Here is a 16,307-nt window from a genome sequence, read left to right on the forward strand (position 1 = left end):
GGAGGTGATGGTCAGCTGACCCACGTGTGCTCCTGTATCTAGGGATGTTCCAGAGCTCTTGAAAACTTCGGCCCTGGTATTGTTAACTCTCAGGTCTTGACCTGTACTTTCAAGTATGGGGGTACAGAGGCCCGTGGTCTTGAATTAATTTTTGCACCCAGAGACATATCTGGACCACCTTAGGTATCCTCTGAGCACTGCTACCTTCGTCAGCCACCAGAGATGGACAGCGAATGATTTGTTTTTCTTTTCCCTGGAGGGTAGGGTTTACTGTCTTTGATCCCAGATGAGAAAGAAGGAGGTAAACAAACAGGTGGATTAGGTACATCGCCCCGCCCCAAGATTGCATAGCTGTGGGGGTGGAGGATAGGTGGGGATGGGTAGTAATTTCAGGCAAACCCCAGAGGGAATATTCGGGGGATTTTCTTTAAGTAGCCCCTCAATCAACAGGTTTACCTCACCAGAAAGTGTTCTGCCTAGGTAAGCATCAGGCAGTGTCCGGCTCCACCGCGGAATGATGAGCGTTTTCGTCTGGTACTAGTTCATCAAGGGCGAAGAAAAACCTTTGTTTGCTAAGTGTCTTCATAACATGCATAGCCCTCGAAGTACGGAATAAGCAGTTTCGCTAACAAGTACCTATTCACAGGACGTAGATTTCGTAACCCCAAAGTTGGGAAATAAATAAATGCATACAAAGAGACCGTAGCCTGTTATTTTTTTTTTCTAGATTAATAACTTGAGCAACGTGAAGGATTTTCTTCAGATCCCTGCTGGTCTTGGTTTACTCTGAAAACGAGCTGTGTCTTGTTGCTGTCTGTGGATGTTAATTAACTTTGGGTCTCCCAGTGTTGCTGTTTCTGAAGTTTATCCCAGGTCTCTATCCTGTTGTAAAGTTACCTTGGCCCTTAAATAAAGAGGTTATATTATGTTGTGCTAGACTGGGCAGGATACTGAGTCTTAGGGCTGTGTCTCAATTATTTACTAATAAGCAACATGTTTTAGATTTTAAAGTTTTATTTACTTAAAAAACACCACAGTTCTAAAGCTTGAAGGTACAAAAATGTAAACACTTTGAAAATCTTCTCTCTTTGAAAATCTCTTTCCCACGCCCATCCCAGCTCTCCAGCTTCCTCCCAGAGGCCACAGGGGCTGCTAGCTTGCTCTCTGAGGCCTTTTTTTTTTTTTTTTTTTTTTATAGTGCCTGTTTCAGCAGAAGTTCTCTGTGTTGTGCAAACTGTGGGCTGGCATAGTAAGGATTCTTCGTTTAAGGGCTGGTGCCTTGTTGAATACACCTTGTTTTGTCAATGCATAGAATTCTTTTCCAAGAGTATGGAACCCACCTCCTAAGATGTAGTTTCCAGCATGTGCATTTTGAATGTGACAGCTGAGTCTTGTACTGTGTATCATTTTGTATATCTGAAACCTTTTAAAGGGTGAGTCCGGTAAGAGAAACAGTTGGGTCAGGGGGCATGTGCCCTTGCATTTTGATGGATGTCTCTGTATTGTGGGTCTGACCACCATACTGTTGTTGGGGTTCTGCCAGATCATTTGCTCACCAGTGAGTGTGACAGCGCGCTCCTCTATACTCTTGCCAAGAAGCTTTTGAAAAGTGTTTTACTCTTGTAAATCTAGTAAGTGGAAAGGGCACTTTGGTATGGTTTTAAATTTGCATTTGTCTAAGATTGATTGCTTTTCTTACGTTCAAGGACACCATGATCTGCAGTGCCTATTTATCTATAACTCTGGTTTGTTTCTTTACTTTGGACGTTGATCTTCTTATTGACTTACTGGAGCTCTTTTTATATGATGGATTTTACACAATGTAAAGAGTTACAAACATTTTTTCCTGTGATGTATTCTTGCATGTATGCATGTGTGTGTGTATGGGGTATGCGAGGAGTTTATGGGTGTTCTGGTCTACATCTATGTTTGTGCATGTAGTAGAAGCCAGAGGGCCTCTTTAATTGCCCTTGTTAGTTTTTTCCAACAGGCTTTCTACTAACCCTGGAGCTCATAAACATGGCTGGGTTGGTTGGTCACTGAGCCTCGGGGCTCTGCCTGTCTCTAGCCCTTTCACACGCTATCTCTCCTGGCTTGTATGTAGTCCTTGGGAGCTCAGTGCTCGAGTGACAGGCACATTCCTGACTGAGCCACCTCTCTAGCCTCCCTGTGACATATTCTTTCAGAACCATTGTTGGAGCTATTTTTTGTATAAATAATTAAAAAGAGTATTTGATGTTTTTCATGAGTCCATCTTACCCACTACTCTGATGGGATGACAAACAGTGGCCAGAGATTGAAGTTGGTTAGGATCTTACTTGTTTTATTTTCCCTGTTTGCAGTAGCTGAATTCCATGTATGCATTTCCCCTGACAGAATCACCATCCTGCTCTCAGAATCCCGAAGCAATTGCTGCTTTTGTGTAACAATCCATTGGACTTTAGGACTTTTTTTTTTTTTTAATTGATGTCATAACGGTTTTTGAAATCTTCATTATTTGTTTCTCTGGACTTGAAATATTCTGCTTAAAGCCTAAAACTTATTTTTTTAAAAAAGCTAATTTATTTCTTCTCAAATAAGCCTATCTTTGTTTTCATTCCTTCTTTCTTCTCCCTTTCCCCCCAGAGAGTATTTCTCTGTGTAGCCCCAGCTGTGCAGGAATTTGCTCTGTAGACCAGGCTGGCCTTGAACTCACAGAGATCTACCTGCCTTTGCTTCCTGAGGGCTGGGATTAAAGACATGAGCCACTACCGTCCAGCCTTTTTCTTTTTAATAAATACAAACAGGTTATTACTCTGTTAATGAAATTAGCCTCAAACTCAAGATAATCCTCCTGCCTTGGCTTCCTAAACACTAGAGTAGGTATTAGCCATCATTCCTGGTTATAGATGACTTCATTGTGTTCTTTAATTTCCTTTGTCTTGGGGATGCTAACAATTTTGTTTTCTATGAAAAAAACCAAGAAGTCAATATATTAAAGATATAATGGGCTATACAATTCGACCCTGTCTCAAGAACAAACAAAACGCCTCCAATTTTAGCATAAACAATGGGTGCTAAACTTGAAACTTGTCATTGCTGCTGTTCCACTCTTGTGGAAGTTAACTTGGTAAATATACAGATTGTATAATTTAATACCCAGTGCTTATAATTGCTTTCAGGATCTTGAATTTGACTCAGGAATTTTGACACTGACTACCTGCCCATGGCCTGCAACAGTAGTGCATGGGAAAGCAGGGATTGAAACAGATCCCAGCAGGTTCGAGTATCTCCAGTATGTATCCAGCAAATATATGGGTGGATGTTTTGAGGAAGGATAATTCACTTTGCGATGGTATGGGTGGGACAGAGTCATTATGGATGGGAGGGTCTTCATGGATTGGGATGAAACTGAACCTTGACAAGAACAGAGGTGGTTTTAGTAGATCTTGTACCTGGATAACTGTCTAATTGTAAGGAGTATACCCAGTGAAAGGAAGACATCTTTAAAGGCATACTCAGCATTTCATCTATAAGTCAATCTGGTAGAGAAAAGCAACAAGGGAATAAAATGTTGATGAGATTGGCTAGGTGCTGTGGGTATGTATCTGGGGTACAGTGCTTGCCAGAAATGCTGTGTTCGAACTGTCCTTAATCTTTCTTTAAGGACAATAAAAAATGTCCTGTGAAATGTACACAAATATTAAAATGGATAAATAAATTGGTGACCACTTATTCCTACCGTGGACAATTCATTGCTGTGAATAGACACCATGACCATGGCAACTCTTATAATTGGGGCTGGCTTACAGTTTCAGAGGTTCATTGTCATCATGGCGGGAAGCATGGCAGCTTGCCAAGGAGACATGGTGCTGGAAGAGAGTTCTACATCTTGATTTGAAGGCTGCCGGAAGGAGCCTTCTACATACATTGGGCAGATCTAGGCATCCTCAAAGCCTGCTTACACAATGGCACACTTCCTCCAACAAGGCCACACCTATTCCAACAAGGCTACACCTCCTAATATGGCTACTTCCCACAGGCCAGACTTTCAAACATGAGTCTGTGGGAGTCTATTCAAACCACCACAGACAGCTATACGCCAGTGAAGATAAACAATGGTACAATGGCAGATGAGTTTTGCAAATGTAGTTTGGGATAAAAGAAGCACAAAGTGACATGCACTGGGGCTGGTTCTGCAGTGTTGTAGATGGACTTAGAGTTCAAAGGTGTGTGTGAAAGTAAAGCAGACTGATTTAATGACATTCACTTAGGGGATAAGACTGCAAACATAACGTTCTTTAATCAGACATGAATATATTTTAAATATGATATACTTGAGAAAAATGCTAACACGTGAAAAAATGCCAAACATAGATGTTTAGTCATATTGTGGTGAAGTAAGATTAAATGTAGGCTGCATTTAACACGAGTCTTTAGAATCAAGATTTCCACAATGGAAACCAACTGGACCACTGCTCAGTAGTTCTGGGACAATACCTGGCTTCAGAACGCATGGTCTCACTCACTGAACTTACAAGGAACACATTTTCAAAATTCCTTTTCTTAATTTTTAAAATAACTAATGTAACTTCATAATTTCATATATTAAAAAAAGCAGAAAAGGGAAAACATTTTAGAAGTCTTCCCCATGCCTGGCCCTGAGCCCTCTCACAAGGGCAGCTAGTGTTACAGTTTTAAATTCAGCTTGAAGTGAAACTACTAGCGAAACAGAAATGACAATTTACTTTTTAAAAGGTTTGTTTTATTTTCTAATTGTGTATGTGTGGAAGGTGTGTGTGTGTGTGTGTGTGTGTGTGTGTGTGTGTGCGTGCGCGCGCGTGTGAATACACGTGCCTATGAAGGCCAGAGGTCACTGGATCCCTGGAGCTGGAGTTACAGGAGATCATGAGCTACCTTAGGTATGTGCCAGGAGCTAAACTCAAGTCCTCTGTAAGGGCTACAAGGAAAGCATTTAATTTGGGAGCTCCCTGTTCCAGATGGGTAGAGTCCATGACTATCATGGTGGGGAGCATGGCAGCCGGCAGGCAGGCATGGTCCTGGAGCAACAGCAACAGCTGAGAGCTTATATCTGGTCAACGAGCGCCAGGCAGAGCGAGCTCACTGGAATTGACTCAGGCTCTGAAACCTCAAATCTCACTCCCAGGGCTGCACCTCCTCCAACAAGGCCACACCTCCTAATTCTCCCCAAATAGTCCCATCAGCTGTGGCCCAAGTGTTGATATGAACCTAAGGGGACCATTCTCATTCAAACCACCACAGCCTCAAAGGGTACTTTGGTCTGCTTCCTGTCAGTGCTCCCTTCAGGGTCTGATCTGTTTTAATATGACATCAGTCTCCTTTCCTAAAGTTCCACATGATGGTAGCATGTGGCATGCTGTCTTGTCTGACCTCAGTGAGTTTGCACCAAGTTTTAAGCTTCTTTCCTGCTATTTGCATCAGTTATTTGCCCTTTTTTGTTTTTGTTTTGTTTGAGACAGGGTTTTTTTTTTGTTTTTGTTTTTGTTTTTTGTTTTTTGTTTTTTTGTATAGTCCTGGTTGTCCTGGAACTAGCTCTGTAGACCAGGGTGGCCTCAAACTCACAGAGATCCATCTGCCTCTGCCTCCCGAGTGCAGGGATTAAAGGCATCAGTGCATTGTTCATTTTATTTATTTGTTTGTTTGTTTATTGCTGAGTGCTATGCTACTTTGGAGGAGTGTGTCACAACTGGCTCCTCCATTCGCAAGCTGATGTTCGTATAAAGAATTTTGATGCTTGCCTATTCTTATTATTTAGTATTATTAAAGTTACTGGGAAGCTTAGGGACAAGCCTGGGTGGGAAGTAGTAAGTGGCAATCTGGGCTTTGTTATAGAATCATGATGGTGACCCTGGAAGAGAAAGGAATGGAGCAAAAAGCCCATCTTACACATCTCCTTGCCAACCCTGGTTCTGAAATATAACGATTAAAGCAGCCTCTCTTTGAGTCACGTGACTCTGCAGTTTAAAAAGCTGCTCTGATCAAGCTTTGAACTCACTGTTGGTGACCATGGCATCTAAAAGTCTACGTAGAGGAGTTTTTCTTCATGTCTCGAGGTTATGTGAAGATTCTTCCTTCCACCCATGGGACTATTGAAATGCAGTGGTGTTCTTGAGATGGCTATGCAGGGACACACCTCGAAGGGGACCTTGGGCCCTTTGACTTTTGAAGCATCTTGGGTACGTTCTGGAATGCTGATGGGTCCCATGAGAGTCCTTGGAGTGCCATCTGTGGCGTTGGTTCAGAAAGCGGCACGTTCCAACCTCCCACTTGGTGTCAAGCCTGCCCTCTCCCCTGCTCCATGGTTCCCCATCCTGCAGTGTGAGCATACACTAGCAGCAGCATTTCCTGCTGGTCAGCTATGCAGATACCCAGCCCTCCCCAAGCCTCCCTAACCGGAATTCCTGGAGGTGGGATGGAGCTCCCTGGCCTTCTCCAGCTCTCTAGGTTACTGGATACACACTCATGTTGGAGTAGCATCGGGTTTGGGCACTTTCTGTAGTTGTAAGTCCTCTTTTCTATAAGATGCCATTTCTCTTGCTGGGTGACTCCAGCTGGTATGTGTCTTTACCTGGAGCTACTGGCTGCCCCTGGGTGATAGCCAAGTCACCAGCATCCCAGTCCCACCTATAAACCTTAAAGTGACAACTCTGGTGGCTTGTCAAAGCGAAGTTTGGTGATTACATTATAATAAGATATTTTCATATCTAGCACCTCATTTGCATCCATTTACATACACATTATCCCCGTCTTACACAAAGAGGAGCAAGGGCTCATTGATGTGAACTTAGCTACCCAAAATGGCTGCCTATGCACTGTTCAGTAGAGAGTTTGCCCCGAGGAAGATTATTCTGCGTTTGCCTAGCCCACTCCAGTGAGTAGTATATTCTTGGGGGCTATCAAACACCTGAAATAAGGGTAGGAAGGCCATTTTGCAACCCCTTTGGGTCGGACCACCCTTTCATAGGGGTCACCTTAGACCGTTGGAAAATACAGGTACTTAAATACATTACTATTCATAACAGCAAATTACAGTTATGAAGTAGCAACAAAATAATTTTATGGTTGGGGTTACCACAACATGAGAAACTATATTAAAGGGTCCCGGTGTTAGGCAGATTGAGTACCACTGGACTGGAGTGACTTAGTGCTTTTCTTATATGTATGTTATATGTATGTGTCCCCCACCCGTGTGTGTGTGTGTGTGTGTGTGTGTATCATGTCACCTGTGGGACAGTGGACCATTCAGTATGTTGTACTACCCCTCTGGTTTATTTTGATGCTTCCACCCTACCCCAGATTTTCACTACAAATAACATTAGAGATAGTCACTCCAACAACACTCTCCTGTATAAAAAGGAAAGGAGGAGCTATGGGACAGTGGACTATGTCAGGAAACTTGGTAAGGTAGAGCGGGTCTGAGACCCCAGAACTCAGGCGTACTCCTGAGACAGGCGCCTCCCTCACTGCTCCCTACTAGATTCCTGGTCAGGAACACATGTGGGTCATGTAGCCATGAACAGAGTTCTCCATGCTGATGAGGTATCTGGAGGCCCTGAGGCTTTAGCCAGTAAGCTTCCTTTCCTGGACATTCCTCCCTGCAAAAGGTATTTAATCTCTGGTCCACCCTGAGGAGGTGCATTCATTTCCCCCAATGAATAGTCAATAAATGGAATGGATAAACATGGTCCGTCTCTTTCATGGAGAACCGACTGCCATGGGAGGCATGGAGCATGGAGGAGACCTTCAGAAGGCCTTTCTGCGAGTCCAGACAACCACCTCTACCTTTGCTGATGAGCTAAGCTGGAGTTCCCATTACCCTGGCCCCAGGCTAGTTGCTGTCCTCAGCCCTGGGACCCCAGTGGTCCAGCCTTACCACTGGTCATGGATCCTTGATCTTTTGTTCTTGATCCCTCTGTGCAACACCCCAATGGGGCCTGGAGGTCTGGAAGTCAGGGAATCCCAAATTCGCTACCCCCTCATCTCAGACTGCATTTTCCCACTCCCTGAGCATTGTCTTAGTACTTCCCTATAGCCTCACACCCAAGTGGCAGGGCAGAACGAGGACCCACAGTCACCTGTGAGGATAAGTGTGGCCATCAGAAGTCAACATTGGGTGCTTTCCTCTAGGACTGCCTATCAGAGTTTTGAGACAGGGCATCTTACCGAACTGGAGCTTGCCATTTTAGTTAGACTGGCTGTTGTTAGGTTCCCAGAATCTGCTGTGCTTGTCTTTGTTTTCTAGAACTGGGGTGACCACCACCACCAGTTCTAGAAGTGGGCGATTACCACTCTGCCTGGCTTTTTCTGTGGTTGCTGGGGATTGAACTCAGGGCCTCATGTTTGCGTCGCAAGCACTTGACTTATTGAGCCTTCTCTTCGTGTCCTTGATAAATTAATTTTTAATTAGATTTACTTTAAATGTAAAGCGTCCCATGTGGTTAATGGCCGTCCTGGCAGACACACAGTTCCTGATGATAGGTATAAGGATGGGTCATGAAGTGTGCCCGTTTTCAAAAGTTCAGCATTCCACTGCTTAAAAGAATGCCACGAGGAAACTTGAATCATACTTTCCAATATTACATAATTAGAGTTAGTGATTCCAGAACGGAACAAAGACACTGTTGTTGGGAGGTGGTTGTTTTTGTATCAGTTAAATTTATTTTTTTACCTTACTAACGGGTCGAGTCAAAATTCCTTGCTCATCCTTTGTGCTGGTTTGATTAAGAGACGTTCCCCATAGTCTCAGACATTTGAATATTTGGTTCCCAGTTGAAGGTGCTGTTTGAGAGACTTAGGAGGAGTGACTCTGTTGGAGGAGGCATGTCACTGGGGCCATTTCAGGTTTGCCCTCTCTGCTTCTGGTTTATGGTTCAAGATGTGAGCCCTCAGTTTCCCACTCAGGCTGCCATGCCTTCACTCCACTGTGAGAGGCTCAAACCTTGGAACATTAGCCCCAATCAACTCTCCCGTAAGTTCCCTGGATTGTGATGTTTTATCACAATAATAGAAGTAATTACATTTCTCTTTGACCTGGGTTACCAGAAGACACAGCTGAGCATGCGTTCAGTCTGGTGCTGGATCCAGGGATGGAGCAGAGGTCCTAGGGCTACACTTGCCCCTGAGAGCTTTCCTGCTCCTGGGGAAGGCATTGCTGGTTCACCAAGTTGAGCCAAACAGCCCCTCCTGGTTCTGAGCTGCATGCCATAGTGTCCAGGAGCTTACAGCTTCGGGCCAAGTGCAGATCTGGGTAGTTTGGCAAAGCTGGTGCAAGCTTCGGGTAGGGCGTTTTATAGGTTTAAAAGGGGGATTTTACAAGTGAGGTGAATGCCGAGAACTTTGGCCATAGGTAAAGCAGGAATGATAAGGGGTGATCTCTAGGTGTTCGCAGACTGGGGGGCCTTCCCTGGCCCCCAGGGATGTGACTGGGGGAGTTGGGCGTGTGATATGGTGTACCTGAAGAGGATCTGAAAGGCAGGAGTGTAGCAGATGTGACGGGTCTAGGTGAACTGGATTGTCTTCCTCTAGCCACACTGGAAGAGCTGGTTTGAAAGGGGCCTTCAAAATAGAAAGAACTCAGTCCACTGAAGACAGAGATAGCCCATTAGGTAGTGAGCCTTCAGCAGATGTTTCTTGAGCAATGGCTTCCTGAGGGACACAGTGGCTCCTTGTGTGGCTGTCTCAAGCCACACTCAGCACCAGCGAAAGCAGGGCTGATCTCAACAGCTTGGTGCTTATTTCCTTAAACCAATCGGGATGGCCGCTGCGCTGTGGCAGCCGTGAACGTCAGAGCCACCCCTTCAGGCCCTTTCGGTGATTTTCGCACGGACTTAGCGAGAATCACTTCACCTCAGCTCCATTTGGCTTGTCTGTCCTTTTATCTTGTTCTGTGCACGAATGTTCTCAGGCTGCCCAATTGATCCAGATGAGTACAAGTAAATGAGGTGTGTCATTACTCTTGCTTCTGGGAAAGGAGTGGTGACACGGACATGGTCTGATCCCCAGGGATCCGGACCGGAGGGAAGCAAGTTAGTGACTATGTGTAAGACTGCTTAGGTTGTCACATGGGAGCCAGGAAGAAGCAGCAGGAGTTTGGTTTTTTTTTTTTTAATTGGATTTTTTTTTATTTATTTACATTTCAAATGTTATCCCCTTTCCTGGTTTCCCGCCCACAAACCCCCTATCCTATCTCCTCTCCCCCTGCTTCTATGAGGGAGTTTCCCCTCCCCAACCACTCCTTCCTGCCTCCCCTCCCTGACATCCCCTACACTGGGGGGTCCAGCCTTGGCAGGACCAAGGGCTTATCCTCCCATTGGTGCCCAGCAAGGCCATCCTCTGCTACATATGCAGCTGGAGCCTTGGTCAGTCCATGTTTAGTCTTTGGCTGGAGGTTTCATCCCTGGGAGCTCCCGTTGGTTGTTGTTGCTGTTCTTATGGGGTTGCAAATTCCTTCAGCTCCTTCAATCCTTTCTCTGACTCCTCCAACAGGGACCCCGTTCTCAGTTCAATGGTTGGCTGCGAGCATTCGCCTCTGTATTTGTCATGCTCCCAGCAGGAGTTTTTTTGGCAGTGGGTGAAGAGATGATAGGCTTTTAAAGTGTCCCCTAAAAATTCACATGCTGGAAATGTAATCCTCAAGTTCATCTTAATGAGATTTGCAAGAGGAAACTTGAAGAGGTAGTAATTAGGCTAGGGGAGGTCATAGAGCAAGGCCTCAGAAAGGGGAAGAAGCCCAGAGCGTGTGTGCTTGCTCTGTCACATTATGCTGCAGCGAGAGGCCCTTACCTGGTGATGACGTCATGTTCCTGGGCTTCCCAGGCATCAGAAGCATAGCCAAGCAGTACTCTATTCTTCAAAAAGTCTCCTATCCATGATTATTCAGTTAGAGTAACAAAATAGATCAGGACAAGAGGGCATTAGCATTGAGGGCGAGGAACACAGGCTGATCAGTATGTAAAGGTGCAGCTGAGCTGCTGTTCCCTTTTGACTGCTGAGTTGACTTATGGAAACAGAATAACACTGCAGCGGTTGTGAATTTCTTCATGTAGGGAAAAAGACAGAGATAGAGGGGAAGGTTAGCTTTATGTGCTGATTGGAAGCGGAAGTTTGGGACGTCAGTTTATGAAGGGGTTATTATTGGACTGTGCAATATTCTCACTCCATTCTTTACTACACAGCACGAGGGAGAGAGCCTAGCTGCTACAGCCCATCCCCAGGCTAGCCAAGTGCTCTACTGCTGAACTATCTAGTCCTTTTAAAAATTTGAGACATGATCTCAATTCATTGCCTAGGCTAGCCTTGAACTTGTGACCCTCCTATCTCTTAACTAGCTGGAAGTAAGGCCTTCTACCAGACCTGGTACTTTCCTCCTTTTCTCTTGGGAGAGAAAGTCTTCCTATAGCTTAGAACTTTATGCTGCAATCCTACTGGATTGGATTCTGCTCACCAGCTTTCTGTTCACTCTCCATTAGGGGACCAAGAGCCAGGGGGATGGGGACCAGCTAGGACACCACTGCAGAATGCTTGGGTGGGGTGGAGTGGGGGCCTGGCTGAAGGTGCTTTCAGTGTGGGTGGGAAAGAGGAAATGGATTAAAACTGAGGGTAAAATCTGAGAGGGTTGACCCATTTGGTGGTGGGAAGTAGCTTAGATGACCCCAAGTGGCTGGGAATGACAATTATCAACCCGAGGGTCATTGGGGGTGCACCCCGAGGGTTCTGTCCTGGTTTGGGGATTTTGAGTTTTGTGGGCCTGTGACTTCCCAGGCAGTTACTTACATAGGTGGCTCTGAGTCAGATCCGAGGACTGATGCCTCAAGTTTGGGCTGAGTGGAAGTGCATAGCTAGGCATGTTGCAGTTTAGATCTTGCAGGTTTATGAGTGTGAAATTTCTGGGGAGCATTTGCTAGGAATGATGTCATGGGGAAGGTGCTGAGGAAGCCAGTGTTACCAAGTGGGGTGACTCAAAGAAGTGTCTTGTGGAGAGGAACATTGTGGGGCAGTTCTAGGTTTACATTTCTCCTCAGAAGCCAACAGAGGCCAGTGCTGAGAATGAGACCCGCCTTTGATTAGCATTCTTGAGTGGTTTTCCACAGAGAGCTGAGGAGCCCAGACCCCGTCTCTCTCATTTATCTCCTCCTCGCTACAGTGGCATGCTTCTGTATTCCTGGGCCCCTGTGTTACTTAATCTCAGACTACTCCTGACCTGGTCACTGACGGGAGTGATAGTAGCCTAAGAAATCCTTTTCCCAATTCCCTCTGAATGCTTCTGTCCTCTCCAATTCACACACAATTCTCGGGCAGTAACAGGAAGGAAAACTGGGACTATGGAGGGCCATAGGGTCACTGAGGGAAGAGCTGTGGTGAGTGGGATTAGCGTCCCTACAAAAGAGACTTCGTGGAGCTCATTCTCGTCTTCCACCATGTGGGGACATGGCAAGAAGGTGCCATTCACAAATCAGGAAGTGAACCTCAACAGATGCTACATCTGCAGGTATCTTCGTCTTTCAAGAAGTTTGTAACCTACATGCTGTAGAGTTTATGGCCACCTTTGCTTAGCAGTCCAAGCCAACCAAGTCTCTTGATTCAGTGCTTAGTGAGAAGCAGCATGATCTGCATCCCTGTACGTTTTCTGTGTAGTCTCTAGCGCTTTCTGATTATTCTGCAAAATCCTGGATGTCTTGGTGGGTGCTCTGAAACGTAGAGGATTTTATAGAGAAGGAAATAAAGGATAGGAGGATTGTTGTTGCCCTATGAGGAGTGGACCAGAAGGGGCTGAGTTAGAAGGTAACTTTTCCTCTGGTACTGAGAATAGTGTAGAGACAGATGTGCTCAGAGTGCAACGGAGGCAGGTCATGGCATCTGACCTCTCCCTGAAGGAGGAGTTGGTGTCTGGTGGGACAGAGGAAGAGGAGGCAGGCCGAGGAATCTGCAGAAGCCCACTGGTTTGGGACAGATATCATGACAGTACAAATGATTAGGATATATGGGGTTATGATTCTGTTTTCTAAGATTTATATATATTTTATCATTTTCTCTGATGGTTTGGATCATATTCTGGGTCTTCCTCATTGTCCTTAAGGATTGATTCCCCCTTGCCCCCCACAATGTGCATTTCTCAATGGAACAGTACTACATGTCTAGTATTTGGGTGACTTTTGTGTTAGATTAGTAGTAACTATTTTTTTTTTTTTGTGGAGGATTTTCTCACCATAAAAGATAAAAAAGCCAAGTCCATGCTATATCTACAGATCGTGACAGACACTGGGATGCTGGGAGCCTTAAGATATTTGGGGATTGTGCCACGTGAGCCGTTGCCCTGTGATCTGTTTATCTGGAAGGATCTTTGTGGGATGAGCATATAGTTCCCAAGTGGAAATGTGCGGACTGCAGACTACTCACTGCCACACTCCTGGTTGTGGCTGCAGACACAGGGTGTCTTCGGGGTTTTCCTGAGCTTACAGAATTTTTATTTTATCCCAGTCAAGGCTGAGAACATCACTTCTCATAACAAAATGACAGAAGTAGTATGTTTAGGGCCATTTTAGAGCTTGTTAGAAAAGCTGTCCTCATCCCTAGCCCAAATTCATTATAGTTTTTAAATGAAACTCACGTCCTGTCTTAGTTAGGGTTTTATTGCTGTGAAGACACCATGACCAATGCAAGTTTTATAAAGGACGACATTTAATTGGGGCTGGCTTACAGGTTCACAGGTTCAGTCCATTATCGAGGCAGAAGCATGGTAGCATCCAGGCAGGCATGGTGCAGGAGGAGCTGAGTTCTACATCTTTACCCAAAGGAAGCCAGGAACAGCCTGAGCATCCTCAGGCAGCTAGGAGGAGGGCCTCCAAGCCCAACCGCACAGTGACACACTTCCGTCAGCCAAGGAGGGCACACCTTCTAATAGTGCCACTCCCTGGGCCAAGCATATGCAAACCATCACAAGTCCCCAATCTAAACATCAATTTACAAAAGTTTAAAGTTCTAGCGTCACCGGTGATACAGCCCCAGACATACTAAGTTGATAGGAACTTGCTAAAGAGTGGCAGTAGGATAACATGAGAAATCTTTGTTTTCAATGACTCCATTGCTACGTTTCTATAAAAGTAGGAAACTCCACAGTAAAACACGGATTTAGTGACAGGCTAATCTGAGGTCCACACTGAGACATTTCCTGAAGTTCTTGCCGACACCTCAGGACTGAGGCCAGGGTGAAGTTGTGCAATGCTTCAGGGAAGACTGCTGGAAAGACCTCAGATTCACTGCACCTTTGACTTTAAATTCCCTTCACTATTACAGGACCCTCCAGTTCAGTCATGCAGCCTGCAGTTTAAGGATCTCTATCTTAGGCACAGTCAGCTCAAGCCTCCATTGGAAACCCCAGCTCTCTCCCATAGTTTGCCTTTCCTATCAAGCTTTTAGAGGAGGAAATAGAGATTCCCCACACCGAGGGGCTTAATTCTCTCAGGGATCCTCACCCCTATAGGGACTTCCTATCTCCACAGAGGCCCACCTCCCCCACACAAGTCCCCACCTCCATGGAGGCCCCCCTACCTCACGGAAGTCTCCACCCACACGGAGGCCCTCCCATCCTCACAAAGGTCCCCACATCCACAGACAGCCTCACTCCCACGGAAGCAACCTTTGTTTTCTGCTTCAGGCCTCAGTTCCCAGGCCAGTCTACTTTTTGAGTTGTGGAGTGACCCAGTTTCATCATATTTCACTTCCTCTTTGTGTTTGCCCTTTTGACCTAGAAATGTCTCTTAGTGTACAGGTAAAGTGTCATGTGAACTCTAGCGGGTCCAGATGCCTGTGTGGGTCTGTGGGGTAGGGTGGAGGTGTTCGGATGCTGCCTTGGATGACTCTGCCTTTAAGGAGGATGTTTGGAACATGGGTGGGTGGAGTTGGACTGCCAGGCTGCAGTGCAGGCATTGGCATTGACAGGGTGCAGAGGATATTGGGAATTGCATAAGCACTTATCCCTCACTGGCTGAGTCACCAGATGCAGCCATTAGCTGCCCAAAGACCACTGAGACAGAGCATCAAGGCTTAGGCTCTGTCTTCCTTACCTAGCCTCTTCTCTGTCATCAGGCTTCAGAGTCACCTCCTCAGCCAAGATGTCTCTGGCTACCTGACCTAGGGCTTGTCCACAACTGGCACGTGTGTGTGTGTGTGTGTGTGTGTGTGTGTGTGTGTGTGTGTGTGTATTTCCCCCCACTCTGTGTGAGAAAGGTCTTACTATGTAGCTTGGAACTCATTATGCAGAACAGGTTGGCCTCGAACTCACAGAGATCCTCCTGCCTCAGCTGCTGGAAAGCTGGGACTAATGTTTGCATCGCCATACCTGACAATATTGTGAATTTATTGATTTACATTCCAGTGTCTGGGAAGTCCAAGAATCTGACATTCCAATGTGCTATATCAGAATATGGTAGGAGGGGAAAGGTAAAGAGAATGAAGCGCAGCAGTTACGAAGGAACCAAGTAGTCCCTGATAGCCGCATTAATGTATTCACAAGGGTGGAGCCCTTGACCTAAATCAATTCTGTTACCCCATCTCCCAACACTGTTGCACCAGGAACTAAACTGCTACACATTTGAACAATTAACATCTATGAGGTTCATTATTTCTTTCTTTTCTTGTTTCTTTTTTTCCTTGCAAAAGGAAAATATTTTATTTAGAATGTTTATGATATACTAATAAACCAAGTTTCCCCAAAACGTATTTTGTAGAATTCATAAATACTTCCTAAATTAGCCTTCAATGTTGTTTGAAGTTAATTTAAGGTCATATTTAACATGGTAATTGTGACTCTGGAGAAGTGCTTCCTTTAATCTAAATTACAGTGTGTAAAACCCAGAGTGGATTAGAATTAAATTATCAATACCTGTCAGTGAGGCTTCTGACCCTGATATGTTAAACTGGTAAGGACCAGTCAGAGAAGATATAGAATTATACTGAAAATGAGATTTGACCTCATGAATAAATAGGCTGGCCCTTGCCTAATTCAGACGGCTGTCTGTCAGTCCTTTAAAACAAAACTCTGCACTAGCACAGTAAAAAGCCTTGTTTGTGTGGAAACACTGGTGCAGAAGGGCACCGTGCAGAATTTAAATAAGTGCCCTCTCTTCCTTCATCTGTACGAAATTCCGAGGACTGGGCCAAGGAATGTCTATATTTTCTTTGGAGATATTTTTTCCCAATCAAATACAACTTCACTTAAGAAAACCACATCCATTAAGACTTCATTGGCCTCAACTGCTTTTTGTATACTTTATTCGGTAAAATGTATT

At 45.2% G+C, this 16,307-nt stretch overlaps 1 protein-coding gene across 2 annotated transcripts in view; it reads left to right on the top strand.

Annotated features, from left to right (window-relative positions):
* Nucleotides 1-16,307, top strand: part of Retreg1 (reticulophagy regulator 1) — a 159,882-nt gene that overhangs the window by 21,282 nt on the left and 122,293 nt on the right. The gene's annotated exons all lie outside the window — the stretch shown is intronic.

The sequence above is a fragment of the Rattus norvegicus genome, chromosome 2 (genome assembly GCF_036323735.1).
Source record: "Rattus norvegicus strain BN/NHsdMcwi chromosome 2, GRCr8, whole genome shotgun sequence".
Classification (NCBI taxonomy): Eukaryota; Metazoa; Chordata; class Mammalia; order Rodentia; family Muridae; genus Rattus; species Rattus norvegicus.